Raw genomic sequence first — 15,616 nt, 5'->3', positions numbered from 1 at the left:
TGTGTCTGAGTGGGATATCTACGATAAACAGCGGCATGGTATCTCGTCCTAAATACCGATCATTACAAGCAGCCACACATACATGTGCATGTATTTTGCTAAATGATGCAATAATATTGAACGAGATGTTAAACACCATTTCATCCCACCCACATATAGATTGGCATCATGGGTAAAATAACGACGATATATATGTTGTACATAGTGTCTGTGTCATCAACTTTAGTATCAAATATAATCAAAACCGTCTCCTTATTTCACAGTAAATGTCACCATGCAAACATACATTATATGTTCGCTGAATATGATATTCCTACTACATACCCAACATCCTGAATCATGTTCATCACATAACATTTAGATATTCATCTACTTTATTCTACTTTATCGTGAATCAGACCCGTGAAGATTCCGGGGCAAAATAGGTCTTCAGCAACCCAATGCTTGTCGTAAAAGGCGACTAACGGAATCGGGTTGTCACGCTCGCTGACTTGGTTGATACACGTCATCAATCCCATTTGCATGGGTTGATGCTCATGATATTAATCACTGGATTGGTCTGGTCCAGACTCGATTATCTACTGACCGCCGTCATATAGCTGGAATATTGCTGAGTGTGGCGTTAAACAACAAACCAACAAACCGAATTCTATCGTGAAATGTGTGTCTTCCTATATATGATTATTTTCTTGAAATGTCTTTCTCATCTGGCATTAGAAAGTACGAATTTGAAAACTTGGATTTGGCCAAACAATTACAGACGGTCCAAAACACATAACCATGATACTCAGGTAGAAGCTATCTCAGTGTTTCACTAAAATTCCTCGCCAGGGAATGTTTGTTTGAGTTCTAGCCATCATCGAACCCGTCCAATTTGATGACAATATATGATTGCACACAGCTTCAATATTTACTATTCTGATGTATCCTTGTACTGTCAGAGATCCTGTTCAGTGACAATCACTTCACATGCGATTCCCATCCATCATTACGCACAATGATCAAAAATGCATTAACCCCAACACTGTGTCTGTGATATGAGATCCTCTCCAAGATGAATTTTCTCAGAAAGTTCGGAAATTAATTCATGATGTCTACCGACTTGTGTTTGTACTTTCAAATTAAACTCCAACAAATCAAATGCTTTCAAGAACCAACAACATACACGCAAAAGATTAGTTGAAAATGGATGCGAATCTAACATCCCGGAGTTCGACATGAGTTAAAAAAATCAAAACGTCGTTGGTAGGTGAAGTATAGGCAATATGTGTCACGTTGGAGTGACTCGAGCTGATGCGGACTGAGACTGCAAAGCCAACCAATTTCCTCTCACAGACAGCTCTCCCGTTCCTCCGGTAATGAAAAATTTGTTCGACTGTCTGTCATGATGCTGTATTTGGATTACTTAAGTTTTCGATTTTTCCGGCTTCCGAACTTTCCTAATCGTTACGGAAGAAGGTATTCAGACAATATACTTAATCATTACATTTGCAACAGAGTGTTTAGTCGTGGGTCTGCTTCCGGATTTTAAATGTGTCATCTTCTCCCTAATATCTTACTGTTCAGGAATTGGAATTACAACACTAACGTATCAGCTTGGGTCTATTAAAAGCAATAAAGTTAAGCAGCTACACATTAATAACGTGCAGTAGGAAAATACGGCATTTTACTGATGAAACATAAGGTCGGTAAGTGGATTTGTTTAATATGCATTGTTTATCTTGGGAAACAACTTTGTTTTAGTGATAAATAAATCCCTTGTATTACCTGTATGGTCAAAGCGATCTTTACCGTTGGTGGTATGTGAACACCTTGACGTTCTGATTGTACGTGTATGTTCTCCTGAATTTTCGCTTTTTTAAGGTTATTCTTGTTTGTTGTTTAACGCCGCACTCGGCCATATTCTGTAAATAACCGTCTGTAAATAATCAAGTCTGGACCAGACAATCCAGTGATTGACATCATGAGCATCGATCCACGCAATTAGAATCGTTGACATGGATCAACCAAGTCAGTGAGCCTGACCACCCGACCCCTTTATTCGCCTCTTACTACAAGCATTGTCGCCTTTTACGGCTAGCGTGGGTTGCTGGAGACTTATTCTACCCTGGATCTTCACGGGTCTCGATTTTTTAGATGGACGGATCCGTAAACCAAGCAAAAGCTGTATAAGGCATCATATCATATTACAACGCACCAGAACACATATAACTAACTGAAATTATACTGGTTTTATTGGGAGAATATTCCTGGATATATCTGTAATTTGATGAACTTGTTTTCATACGGTCGAGCAGGTTATTGCTCACTCGTGGTGATAAATTGTTTCTTTAGCCATTTGTTAATGCTCCGTCTGTCTACTGTTTATTGTTGTAATCCGACCATGTGTGATTTCCCAACAGCTCTTATTACATGATTTACATCGATTATGACTTTAATCGTGGCTGCTGCCTTGTGTGGTGCCAAACACTAGACACATGATTTTCATACGGATAAGTATCATTTCATGTGGAATAAACACGCGCGTTTTAAAAACTAATTGCATTCTATACATAAGACAAATATATATGTGATGAAATGTGAATCTCATCAACAATCTTTGAAAGAAATTTTCTGAAATAAAATATCGAAACTAACGGTAAGATCTTTTAAGTGAAATAAATACATTTTCAATAATCATAAGAATGATCAACAAAGTAACTTTCTGAAATAAAATATAGAAATGATTAAAGTGAGTTTATGAATGGTAAGCTCTTTTAAGTAAAATAAATAAAAGCGGCAAAATACATTTTCAATAATAATTAGAATGATCTACAAGAAGCAGTTTATTGTATGATTCCGACTTTATCATAAGCATGTGGTAATGAGTCACTATCAAATAGTGATGATATAAGTGTATCGAAAAACGCAAAACGATGAGTGTATCCTGCCCCACCGGTATCATCTTTCACAATATGATCCCAACATGAAATCAACATTTAATCATTCGCTTGACCAATCATTCGGTTATGATGTAAAGAGTAATGATTGTCTATTGTGCGCGCTGTAGTTTCCATTTTATGATTTTCAAATGCTTATCGTAAGAGGTGCCTAACGGACTCAGGTGGTCAGACTCGCTGACTTTGTTGATGCATGTCATCGTATCCCAATTGCGTAGATCGATGCTCATGATGTCAGTCACTGTCTTGTTAGGTGGAGACTCGAATATTTAAAGACCGCCGTCATATAGCTGGAACATTAATGAGTTCGGCGTTAAACAAAGAATAACAAACAAACAACTCTTGGCCTTCTCAACGTGTTGCTTGTCCATGACCACGTACTACCACATACAGATTACAGTGACACCATATTATCCTCACAGTAATTTTCCCCCTGAAACCGTCCGGATGACCACATATCCAGATAGTCGAATTATTGTTACAGATTATTGTCCTCTGTACATACGTTGAGACCCGTGAAGATCCGGGGTAAAATAGATCTTCAGCAACCCATGCTTGCCGTAAAAGGCGACTATGCTTGTTGTAAAAGGCGACTAACGGGATCGGGTGGTCAGGCTCGTTGACTTGGTTGATGCATGTCATCGATCCCAGTGAGTGAGTGAGTATGGTTTTACGCCGCTTTTAGCAATATTCCAGCAATATCACGGCGGGGGACACCAGAAATGGGCTTCACACATTGTACCATTGTCGGGAATCGAACCCGGGTCTTCGGCGTGACGAGCGTAGGCTTTAACCACTAGGCCACCCGACCGCCCCTCACCGATCCCAATTGCGTGGAACGATGCTCGTGATATTAATCACTGGTTTGTGTGGTCCAGACTCGATTATCATATAGCTGGAATATTGCTGAGTGCGGCGTTAAACAACAAAGCACCCCCCCACACCCCCCACCCCCCCCACCCCTATAAAACCCCCCCCAAAAAAACAACACCTCAAACAGTTTGAAAGTAGATTCGTGCTCCTGAAAAGATGACCTTTCATCTGCTTCTAGGGTTTTCGATGCTCCGATGCCCAGTGGCAGACGAAGATGCAAGATCCAAGTACAAGAGAAGTTGTGTATGTCGGGAGTATGGGGGTTCATTCCGCTTCTTGGCACCTGCACCTTCGCGCCATCGCATCGCGTCTTCGAATTTACAGTGGAACACGAAGATGCGAAATGGCAGGAGTAATTTTGTATCCTACCCTTTGTGATAGCATCGATTCGCAGTGGGTAGAGACATGTAATGGACACTGCCACTGGTAGCCAGTGGATTGCTACTAGTTTGACCTATAGACTTTCTGTTTTAGCAACCATCCTGGCTTAAAATGTTGTGGTTACCACAGTGATGTTATTTCGCTGAGGCTATCGCCCTTAGAATGATGAAATCTATTTTTACAAAAAAGCTTGCTTGGATCGACAGCTGTGTATTTTTTACACAGGTCTTACAATTACATTTGTTTATACATTTCACAGCTGAGCGTATAGTAGAAATCTTTCTCAAACAAATTCTATTAAGTTTCGTGCGAAACCAGTCACGTTAATCCTTTCTCGCCTGTCTTTTGTACTGGTTTCAAACTGATGTTCCTTTTCGTATATATGTATTAATGTCCCTACGGTATTGGGGCAATTAAGGAAGAAAACAAGCTGTGAAAATGTGTACTAGAAAAAAACGTTTGTTATATAGAAAGCTACTTTTCTGTTGCTGACGGTGATTAATGTTCAAAACATATAGTTGCTATTTAACACATGAGACTGACGCCAAGGGAGCTTATGTCGTGGCCTGTTTGTAACCTCGTTCGTTGTGTCGTAAACAGCTCTCGTAAAAAATCACAGGACCAATGAAGTTGAGACTTCACATTCATGTTCCAACGATGACAGTCCAACTTGTTCAGGAGGTCGAAATTCAATTTTCAAAATGATTGCCACAGCAGCTGCTTCTCAGATACCGTGTATGGTCATAACTCCATTTTTGTCCAGATGAAATGAAAGTACACGTGGTACAAGAGTACAAAATCATTGAATTATACATTCCCAATACATTTACCACAGATAAATGTTATCATGAGCAAATTACGTTGTTTAAGAAATATATATCAAGATGCACACGTTTTTTACCATCTTAATGTAGTTCGACGTGTGACAGGTGTGACATCGCTCTCCAGCTTTGTAGTTTGGGCGCGATCTCCGGAATTTGTGATCTTGTCTCACTCACTCACTCACCCATTAATGGGGTGTAGTTTGTGAGGTGTCAATCTTGTCAGTCTTGTCAAACTGTTTTTAGTTAGATGTCGAGATATTTAATATAAAGGAGCGCATGGTGTTAATGGCACAACCATTGCCACTTGGTGGCCATGGCAGATTTCGTCTGGGAGATGATTTCCACACGCAACTGTTTCCCTTTTTGCATTGTTGCTACGTTGTATTAGAGTGTTACAAGCTTTAATGCGAGGCAGAAGGTGTACATTTATATCGATTAAAGGATAAACTAGCTCAGGACTTAGGTTTGTGGAAGTTAGCACTTTTTTTATAATTGCAATCACTGAGGCCATATCAGATCTTGGAACGATCACGTTCAAGTATTATGATGTTAGCACAAACCTATATCTATCACTGGATGTCATTTTATTATGAATTAGTGTACACTGTTTTGGAACTGTTTGTGCACTGTGTCATTTTGCACCCATGTCGGGAATCGAACCCGGGTCTTCGTCGTGACGAGCGAACGCTTTAACCACTAGGCTACCCGACTGCCGCTCTTGTCCTCATGGGTTTCAGCAAAGTCGGAACCGTGTGTGCACCTCATCTCACATAATTGAAACTGAAACACAGACCAGAGTCGTCTGAAGTTCCGCAATTTTCACAGGTGTGACAGAAACTAATGGTCGTGGGCTCAAATTCCCATTCTCGTCCTCGCGGGTTTCAGCAAAGTGGTAAACGTGTATGCATCACTTCAGGCTGTCCTCTCACATCGAGTTGACACACCGTGATATAACTGAAATATTGTTCAGGCGGCGTTGAACTATTATCCATTTTACACAGCGGGTTTGATTACCCCTCACAAGACGCATGATTATATGTATGTGTATAACTATATATGTAGGCAGACAGGAAGACAGATACACTTGGAGTAAATTAATCCTTCTACAGGCGAGAACTTTCTGTTCCAGCGAGACTATTGGTGCATAATGTAATTGTCTGTCACAAATGATACCGTCCAGCATGGCAGTTAAGGCACGAGGGATTCCAATACATGGCTGCAACTTCACTTGTATTTGACTGTATGGTTGCATGGACATCTGAGAAGTATTACTTCAAATCCTCTTGAGCAAACATTCTCGTTCACTGTTCACTCTTTGTGGGGCTTAATTCTAAATAATTTGACTTCCTGCTGAAGATGTCAAACATCGTGCATAATTTTAATTTATTTACAGAGCACGATTGATTGGCAAGCTTTCCAATATTCCCAAGCAAGACATGAAGATAAATACACAACGAACAGCAGATCTCGTGTCGCCAGTCAAATGGCCGAAAATGTTCAGTAATTATTAATCGCAAGGGTATTTTGTCACATTTATAAGAAGATCGTGACATTCTCTTAAGCTCCATAAAACATTTTGAGTAAGTGTAAATGGTAACCAATGACGTCACAATGATCTCCAAAGCATTGTGATGCCATTTCATTGCAGCGATATCTACAATGTAGATATCGCTTGATCTCACGCAAGCTAATTAAAAGCTCCTGTGGGAGCAAGTTTTGGATGACAAACAAACATATACAATACCACATACCATCTAAATAATCCTTATGCAGACAGATTTCGTTTTAAAGCTCTCAATGCTACTGTTGAACCCAGTCGACAGGTACATAGTCGAAGGATATCCCCAAATGAAACTCGCTATAACTGTTTAACGAGTAGGCTTTGCGTATATTTTAAGTTATGTATGGTATGCATAAATGCTCAGCTTGCATTTGTTATACATCGAAGCAAAATATGCAAAACTTGATTAGGTATCATCAACAAAATTCCGGAATAGATTCAAATTCAAAAGAAAATGCATAATTTACTTTTTTTCGTCAACCGTTTACTATTTATTGATCTGGATAGCAGACTTCACTCATATTATTTCATATTTATTCGTGATTGCTGCCGGTGCGTAACATCTCCGAAAACCGTAAAGGATTTCCGTGATTTGAAAACTATTTTCTGAAAACGACGACAACGGAGAGCGATATAACATATTGATATGCAATAACAATAACAGCACAATATTGTGTTTGGGCTGTCATTGCAAGAAGGACAATTTAGAATATTAAGGATTGTTTTTAAAACGTTAACTCCCCCCCGCCCCCGCGCACCCAACCTTCAGAACGGATGAAACTAGGTACACAACGACTGGATGAATGTAGAGCCTATGAGATTTTGTACTCAAAACAAAATTGTACCCTAAGTACAAGGTGATTTTGTACCCAAGAAAACTAAACTAAATGTTTATGATTATATTTATTTTTTCATGTTTATTTCAAACAATGAGCTGAACATTATAATAAAACATATCATTAAGTTCATACATGACTAACCTAAATGTACGTGTCCTTGAGTGAAGTCAGTCCACATTGGCACAACTCAAATCGATTGATTATGATAGGAAAGTAATAAATTCTTGTCACTGAAGAAGAGGCCAGTAAATAGTTAAACCGTAAATTAATTGATTTGTTTTGACAGGAAAGTGATGTAATAAATTAACTTTTTCATACAAAAAGTAATGTGTGTCTTTGAAACTGCAAAATTGTAATACAAAAGTATTCTAGGTACATAAGTACATACCGGTTTGGGTACACACTCAGATTAAGTTTTATGTACAAAAGAACATTTCAAATGGATTATGTGGAACGATGGGATAAAAAAAGATTCCTCATCCGTGGAATTCCTTTTCACATTTTAAAACAAGTATTTGTTTACGTAACCAAACTCAGTTAGACGGCTTTTGTTTTGTCATAAAAGTAGAAAAAAATATTCTGAAAAGTATGGACACCGCAGAAATGAGAGCTTTTAAAGTTATAATTCCATTTAACTTGTCAGATGATTTGACTTTGGTTTATCAAAGAAAACTCCTTATGAAATTTAAAAACATAATTTATGATACTGAAAATTTCAAGCTCTAACAGTGAGTGAGTTAAATTTTACATCGCATCGGTAATATTTCAGCCATATAGCGATTCAAGCTCTAGCAGATTTGCAGCAGTACATTTATGCGAAAATAAACCACATACACATGTAAGGTGACATAATGTCAGCTGACAGGATAAAATACATCTGAAAAGGGTAATCATGTATACAGGGATATTTCTTTTCACCCAACCCAGATGGCTGAGACACATAGAACATAATACGGACCTATATACCTATACTGGATATTCAGAAACACATAAAATGATCAAGGATGTCAGATACAAGGCTGGTGATGATATGCATTTATTTGGAATGTTTGTACATCACACTGACTTATAGACGAAAACCTGTTGACCATATTTCACAATGGTTCATGTTCCTTTAGGGGACATACATGAGCGTTAATGTCATACTGCAACAAACTTGGAAAGTCCTGCCGGGACTACCCAAACATTATTCCATTTGTGTGAACTTGTGTGAAAATCACAAGGGAGGATATGTCCATGTACTTTTCTCAAGAGATCAGAACTGCAAGAATTTTCAATGTACGTATATGTGCCCTATTCCTTTTTCAAAAGATAACGTTCTTTTATAAATATATGGCTTACTCACCAGCTTAAGTGCCACCCTGGTTCTTGCGATTAAACAAACACGAATCACATGTACTTTTACAAAAAAAATATAATGTATCCTATTCATATCACAATTATATTTTTGTTTGCAAACAAACCACTTCATACACAAGATTAATACCCATCTGAGTTGTGTATGTATATGTTCATGGACCTTATCTATTTCTTTATTGTTCATACTAAAACTAAATAATGACATCAAAATTATAGTTACCTATTCACATTATTGATATTTAGATGAAAGATAATAATTGTTGAATAAAATATGTTTAAACTGAAGAAAATAATTGAAGTGTGATCAGTTGCACTGTGCTGATGCATTGGACAATATGTAGTTACCATGATACACATAATCATTGTTGAAAAAAATATCTACCAAATATAAAAACATAGCTGAATATTTTGGAACAGCTGAAAATAATTAAACATTAACAAATCTATCATCAATACTCAATCAAGGCGGTCTCTAATTTGATGGAATAAATTTTAAAATGCTCTGAAATTGTTCTAAAATCATGCTAGAATCAATAAATGTACGTATTAAAAAAGGAAAATGTCTTTGACTATCCCAAATTGATTTAGAAATTAACACTGAAAATATGTATGTGGTATTTTATTGATATGTACATCAGGCACTTGCGTATGTCCTATCATGTTCGGCATCACATGAATGCTATTGTGACCTATTGTCGCGCCTATTTTCATTGCCGATCAACGATTTCTGTAGACGTATTGCCGGGGACACAATTATAACAGTGCAAACAAAATCACCAGCGTAAACATCGCAGATACATGAATCATATCCCTTTGTATTCAACGTAACATTGAATGGTGATCCTTAAATATCAACAAAAGTTCAAATAAAAGATACCGAGAAACTTGCATGTGGCGTGTTGATTTATCTTCTATCGTTTCCGGGTCACGGGAGCATGCAAGGTCAAACGGATTAAAATATACGTCAATTATATCATGAAAATCACATTGTTATTTCATATTAGTGGTGATCACTGATACTATGCAGTGATTTGTGTAAAATTCTGTATGTGACAGGCCAAATTGACTGTAATTGTTTTGTAACGAATAATTATCAGCTGACTATCCCTGTCTGTAAGATCACATCCGGTGACCTGTGCACTTACTGAAACATTGCTGTCAGAATTCACGATCTTTATTTTCGTTTTTCTCTCACCATATTAAACGGAAAATGACAAATTAAAAACAATCTTCGATTGAGAAGATCGTCAACTTTCGCCAAAGCATATATATGAAGGCCATGTAAACTTTGTTGATATCAAATAGCAATAAGTTATGCCGAGGTCGGGCGAAGCACGCCATGTTGGATTCTCGAAAGTCTGCTTGCATCATGTCATGGTATTTGTACCCGAATGTTCGTGTTTCTGCAACTGACGTGATGACCTCGAAAATCGAATTCTTTTTCTGCTTAACGTTTGGATAATACATTTACTGAAATGGCTCATAATTTACCATCGCGTTGTTTACCAATGAAAAACATCGAATTTATAATCAGTTGAAATAAAGATATCAGATGTATGATTATTGAAATCAATTTTCACAAATTTAACGATTTATAAAGGTTCCTAACATGAAAAGTAAACCACCTTCCATAACGTAATTCAGGCAAGTTCAGGAAAATGTACAAATATTGTGTTCGACTTGGTCTTAACCTTAGTATGATCGAAGACATCAGGAAATTTTTATATAGTAGTGTGTAGTTTTCTGTTAGGAATAAATATGCAAAAAATATTTCTTCAATTGACCCTTGTTTAATGAAGCAGCGACTGTTTGAAATCGTCCACCCTCTTTACAGAGCCCTATGCTAAAACAATTCCGCAGCCTAAAGGTTAATTCAGGAGCAGGGCCTTATATGTATTTTGAACATGTGTTGTAAACTGTTAATTATATTATGCTCTGGGTGGATACATATGGAAACAACTGGGAATGAGACGCTTCCTGTATAATTTGGACTGATGAAAGGAAATGTATTCATCTTCAACTGTATCATTATTACATTTGGTGCACTTCAGTCAGGTTGCATTGCCAGTTCCATAATAACGACACTGGAAGATTCGACTTATGGCTCAGACTTGAATTTACACAATATCCGGACGAGGTCTTTATTAAGAGATAAGGTGACTAAAGATATAAACACATAAATAAAGCTACGAAAGTCATTTCCATAATTATAAGAACGTAACGTCTACCTTAATGCTCAATACACCATTAGTGGGCACGTTTGTAGGTAGACACATAAATCATCTGTATTGTTCTTTTCTACATTATCTCGACATGTGGTGTAATCCCAAATAACATATCAAAATGTTGACAATACTCTACTTTTTCAACATTGTAAGTAAAACATATTTTAAGGACAAACGACGGATTACAAAGATGAGAAGAAATGATGTTTTATTAAGTTTTAGTACTGCTTTGACTAGACCAATTTGGATAAAAAGATGATTCCTAAATATTTGTTATGGGTCGCTATTTTATTGTGTCCCTTCATATATGATTTTCGGTACTTCTAAGGAATCCACCATTTCTGAAAACAACGATAAATTACTTCTGCAGGTGAACTTATAACCCCAAGTTTTCACAGTAATCTCCGCGAATCCTTCACACAGAGTAAGAGTGAGTATTAGTTTCATATTTAAGAAATACGAAACTCACAGACCGAACCTGTAAAAGTACTACACCTGATGCTGATGCGGCGTAAAGCAACATTTCCCCAATGACACACCATCCAATATTTAACATATTTAATCATGCAGTTATTTCTAAATGTGGAAATTGATTTGAGACAAGTCTGGACAAAGTGGACTGGTAATTGTTGTTGTTGTTGGGGGGTGGGGGTGGGGTGGGGGTGGGGGGTTGGGGGGGGGGGGGGGGGGGGGGTGGGGTTGGGGGTGGTATAAAAACGACATGTTTTGTATTTGTTTCGTGATTACCTAAGGTTAATGTGGTTTTTATGAAAAAGAGCCAACTTGAATAACAGTCGAATGTTACAAAGGATAAATGTTATCCTTATGGCTGTCAATATTATATTGTTTCTCTCCTCCAACCAGTCATAAAATACTTTCATTTGCTTTGAGGTCAAGATTCAAAGTTGCCAGGCTGAGAACGACAGATTAATGAGGTCACTAACTGACACCGTTATGTCATGAGTAAGGTGACATTTCATATATGTCTTTCCTCAAGTAGTAACATACATGATAATTACCTGTTTCAAACTCGGAATTACGGATCAAATATGTCGTCAAAAACTCACTCACACACACACACACACACACAGAACAGATAACTCTTAGTATCTAAAACATACTTTTATTGCCTTTGAACTTTCTTAGTGCCAGTCAACAGAGTAAACATATAAACTGTGTGTTGTTTTTTGAAAAAAACATTGTTTATTGTTTATTGTATATTTAAACGACTGGAAAACAAATGCTTCTTTCAGAGCCCTGAATTAGTACGATAGCTTCTCATTCACTTGCGAAATGTTAACATTTGTGCAAGCCCACATAAATCTTTAAAATACACACGTACACTCACATATTCCGTGGCATCAGATGCCTCTGTAAATATATAACCAAATGATGCATGGATGTTATCACCATCTTTGCATGTTGTGTTATTAGGTTTTCCAGAAGAGACTCAGATCCATCCTGTGTCGAGTGTTGCGTATTGATCGCATTATCACCTCTGATACCGCCACTGATGCAAGTGCTTCTGCTACAATATTTTTATTTGACAATTAATGACTCGTGATGCTCGAGAATGTCCTCCAAACTTCATTGATAAACCCAAGCTTGAAGGTCGAGTTATGAGGAATGGTGCTAAGATCAAAGACATTCAGCACAGCTCTATGTCTCTTTTATGAATAATCCATTCTGCCAAAATGGATTTCCTGGTATTTCATTATCATGACTGACTAACTGAAACGAACGTATACAGTCTAATTTAACGTTCAAGCAAACATGGAAGATGAATGCATAACTTTCTGTGTCCGGTACATTTATTAACAACATTTAAGTCAGGGAATTATCAGGGTTTTCAGCCTCTTTTCAGCCCAAGAACAAACACCAACATACATGCTAGTTGAAAACTGATGCGAATCTGGCATCCAGAGGTTCGACTTCAGCAAACGCTTCAACAAATCTTTGGTAGGGCAATCATCGTCAGAACATGTACATGCCACGTTGTCCAACAATGACAGGTTAATACTAGATGTCCCTAATGACACTTTCTATCTTTGCGATCGACTGTAACCTAGTGGTTAAAGCGTTCGCTCGTCACGCCAAAGACCCGGGTTCAATTCCCGACATGGGTACAATGTGAGAAGCCCATTTCTGGTGTTCCCCGCCGTGATATTGCTGGAATATTGCTAAAAGCGGTGTAAAACCATACTCAATCACTCACTTTTCCAACAATGCCAGGTTAGTAGTAGATGTCCCTAATGACACTTTATGTTTTCGCTATCGACTGTATATATCTGAGATTTGTTTACAACTCTTTGCAGATCATTACCCAGGGTTACTTTGTTACACAGTGGTTTTGGTTTGGTAATATGATCTCCGTTATACGTCTTCAAAATAAGCCATCCCCATCCCTCTCTACATAAGAACCAGCACTGACCTTGTTAATGGAATGTCATTTTGTAAGTTGAAACTCCACAATCTCTGCTCAGATCCGAGCACATTTTGACCACTGGAGGATATTGTAAGGGTCTCTTAGTGCGTTTCAATAGGTCAAATATGATTTCTCCATATGTAAACTATTCAAACGTTACAGTTATCAAACTTGAGATAAGTGTACAACATAGAAACCTCACTGTGCATGTCGTACTATCGATTACTGTCTCTTGTTCGCGTTAATCAAGTGACGGATTTTTATCTCGCCATTCATGTATTGGGAGTTTAATGGTCATGCCATATTCATTGCGGACACAATGCCATACAAGACAAAGCTCATAATGATGAGATAAACATACACAGCAAAACCTCTCCATATTCTGCAAACAGAGGAGTCAGTGGTACGATTCGATTTTATAAGGAATTCGACTTTATAAGGAAGATGTGTTTATGAATCACTATAAAATAGTGATGATACGAGGTGTAAACAAGCGACTGGAGCGCTAGCAAGTTCAGTGTCCAGTGTGGTTAGTTTGCTGACAAGTTCAGCAAGGAGTTTCGACAACCGTCTAGGGCCTTGTCAAATAATTGTATAATTACAAGTATAACACTGCTCACCCTCGTCCCATGTTCAGTACAGTAGCAGCAGCCGTGGTGAGTTGATAACACTTCTGATATACGTCAAAACACATCTCCATAATTATAAGAAACCTCTGCTGAAAGCAAAGTTCATTGTACGTTTCCGGTTGTATCAGGAGTATGTGTGCATGGCTTGGCTGCAGTGATTTTCACGCCGACAAATTTGCCAGATTTCTATCCGACAGCCCGAGATGTTGTCACACGTGCTATCACACGGAAGATGCTCTTCATTTCTTTCTCACGTGTACCTTAAACAGTACATGAAGGCAAAATATGTATTATTTCGTAAAAGGCTACGATTTAAATTCAATTCTAAATGGTAATTCACATTTAACGACTGTAACAAATCTTGATATTATGAAATCAGTTCTATTCTAGACTATCTTCTTGTCGATTCAGAGGTTTTGTCTGAGATGTTGGCTTTGGTATAAGATACTACGATGTTGTTGTGTTGGATGTAAATGATAACGTAGCTGTAGTTACGTAAGATAATCCAGTATTTGAACACTTACAGAACAATAATTATCTTTAATATCAATTATATAATGTATGCTATTCCATACATTGTAAGTTGTACGTGTATCATGTTTGGGAGAGGCATTTAGATAAGCGAAATTTGCTTGTTTGACAATCCCTACATTTTATGGAAATAAATATCTTTATATCATGTGTGTATGAATCAACAACACATAGAACCTGTACAATCTTTGACAGTGACCTGATCTATCTCTTTTTAATATGCCCTATTTGGGATGTCCTACTTTTGATTTCATGAGAGTTAGCAGTTAAAATAAATGTTGATGAAGATGAAGAATGTGTGTAATAGCTTTCTCGTCTTTAATATGAAGGAATCTCTGTAAAATTGCTTTCACACAGCCGAATGATTTTTGAGACACTAAGAATCATAAATTGACCATTAAGCGTTCCTCTGTTTATTTTGTTTCTCATGGTAAATGTTTTCTGCAACAGCTCTCATTACACTAAATGTTTTGATATGGATTTTAATCGCAGCCTTGTTTATTGCCCACCAGGTCTGGGGAGGCCTGTATAAAGATAAATGCGTTAGTATCGCATGAATGGTTCACATCCAAGACGTTTACCATTGTGGTTACACTACGAACACGGATATGGTGTTGGCAACTAAGAAGAGTAATCTGAGTGAATCTGAGACTCGAACCAATAATCATAGGACACGCCAATAAAACTGGCCAAAGGGACGCAATTCCGCACGGGAATTCAAGCGCCTTCAGTTTAATCACGGAGTGTCCTTTTTAAGGGGGGGGGGGGGGGGGGGGCCCGAAGTGATGCAGATCTTGAACGTCTAATTTACCACATTGGGAAAACCAGAAGCATAGTTGGTGCTATGTTGCTGAATATACAAGCATCATAATGCGAACCTGAGATTGTGGCTCAGTTGCTTAACGAAAATATTGATTGTATTAATGTAAAGTTACAACAACAACTTGAAAGTTCATTTACCTCGAATACCTTTTGTAGATGCACTTGTAAACTGCAGAATTTCTACCAACAACACGGCATGCAGACATTC

This window comes from Haliotis cracherodii, unplaced genomic scaffold, assembly GCF_022045235.1.
Source record: "Haliotis cracherodii isolate W230 unplaced genomic scaffold, xgHalCrac1.p SCAF_11, whole genome shotgun sequence".
NCBI lineage: Eukaryota > Metazoa > Mollusca > Gastropoda > Lepetellida > Haliotidae > Haliotis > Haliotis cracherodii.
Note: the sequence above shows the minus strand (reverse complement) of the source record.